The 1,941-nt window shown below is 46.7% G+C and overlaps 1 non-coding gene across 1 annotated transcript; it reads right to left on the bottom strand.

Moving 5' to 3' along the window:
* Positions 1 to 1,154: 1,154 nt before the first annotated feature.
* On the bottom strand, positions 1,155 to 1,229 carry Trnas-uga (transfer RNA serine (anticodon UGA)). Its single transcript has one exon. It is a non-coding gene; the product is annotated as a tRNA-Ser (tRNA).
* Positions 1,230 to 1,941: the final 712 nt, after the last annotated feature.

Below are 1,941 nucleotides of genomic sequence, written 5' to 3' on the forward strand. Positions count from 1 at the left end.
CTCGCCAGGTCTGAACCCGATCGAACACATCTGGGATTTGATCGAACGTGACATCAGACCTCATCGTCGCCCTCCCGGTAATTTAGGGGAATTAGGTGACTTGTGTGTGCAGATACGGTGCCAACTCCCTCCAGGGACCTACCAAGGCCTCACTGCTTCCACGCCACGACGCGTCGCCGCTGTTATCCATGCCGAAGATGAACATACCCGCTGTTAGGTAGGTGGTCATAATGTTCTGGCTGATCAGTACAGAGTAATTCACTTTTTCGAGGTGATAATTAAAATTTTATGATAGCCCTGCATATTATCGCTGAAACTCGGAGTTTTACTCATCTCTAAAATGTCTTAACTCGCGTACAAAGGAGTAGGAGCTTTATTGTGAAAGCTAGCACGGTTAAAAGTCGACAATGTCTCCAACAAATGTCCTATTACGCAAATTAATTCAACTCTCTCTCCCCACTAACTTTCCACTCATAAGTTTTATTTTACAGTGTAATTCTTGTCTGACGACGACACACAAAATACAGTCTCCGTAGACGGATAAATCTCAGCCTGATTCGGCAGCTTCGGCCTAAAAGAAGTGGAATTTCGCGCCCATACCAAGACCACCACCCACTCTGAGCATTATTAGTTCTGTTGAACAGGGAACCCTGAAATCGTCGAAGGATCTTGCCGAGGAAATCAGGCAGTAGACTTGCCATTCTTTGAAATGGGTGCCAGCCCACAAGATTACTCGTAATATCTCAGCTGCTGAGGGGTGAGCCTTTCAACCGTTACGTGAGGATACTGGCATTGCTATCTTACTGATGGATAAAGATAATGCAACTTGAAACTTCCTGGCAGATTAAAACTGTGTGCCGGACCGAGACTCGAACTCGGGACCTTTGCCTTTCACGGGCAGGTGCTCTACCAACTGAGCAACCTAAGCACGACTCACGCCTCGTTCTCACAGCTTACTTCTGCCAGTAGTTCGTCTCCTGCCTTCCAAACTTTACAGAAGCTCTCCTGCGAACCTTGCAGAACTAGCACTCCTGAAAGAAAGGATATTGCGGAGACATGGCTTAGCCACAGCCTGGGGGATGTTTCTAGAATGAAATTTTCACTCTACAGCGGAGTGTGCGCTGATATGAAACTTCCTGGCAAATTAAAGCTGTGTGCCGGACCGAGACTCGAACTCGGGACCTTTGCCTTTCACGGGCAAGTGCTCTACCAACTGAGCTACCCAAGCACGACTCACGCCCCGTCCTCACAGCTTGCAGATAATGCAGCTGCCATCCCCTCCACGTCGATGCCCTTAAGCGAGATAAACCAGTTATTGGACAACTACGCGTATGGTTTTCTAAAGAACGACCCCATAACCAAAATACAATGGAGACCTTAACAGTGTCTCAAGAACAGCACGGTTCCCAATGTTGTGACCAAGAGACTTCACAGGTACTCATTCCTTCGAAGCTATAGGGATTGCCTCATTCTCTTCGTCCAGTTGATAGTAATACTTAGGTGCCAACATAAAACTTGGCAAAACATCTGGCAGGACAGCTGAGCGCTTTGGTAGGAAAATGTGAGCACCACACCTGCAACTCGGAAGACTTCATTTTTCGGCTCAATATCTTACGACTTACACCATCAGACATTCACCTGAGTTTTGTTGTGGTGCCATTTTTCACTCAACTACCACTGCAAGAACCACTTTAACTCATTGGCGAGAAGCTGGAAGGAGAACTTGTCGATTCATTTGAGTCATGTTCACCTCGACCTACTTTTCTTACAGTGATGGTGCCGCGATGGGTAGCCCCTTGTCACTCACTGTGGCGAATATTTTTATGGAAGACGTCGAAGAGTCGGCAGAGTTAAAATCTAAGTGCTTTTTCAAAATGTGGATGACACCTTTATAATCTGGCTCCACGGCTCTGCTTTGCTGGATGTATTTCTACAACATTT

Source organism: Schistocerca serialis, chromosome 6, assembly GCF_023864345.2.
Source record: "Schistocerca serialis cubense isolate TAMUIC-IGC-003099 chromosome 6, iqSchSeri2.2, whole genome shotgun sequence".
NCBI lineage: Eukaryota > Metazoa > Arthropoda > Insecta > Orthoptera > Acrididae > Schistocerca > Schistocerca serialis.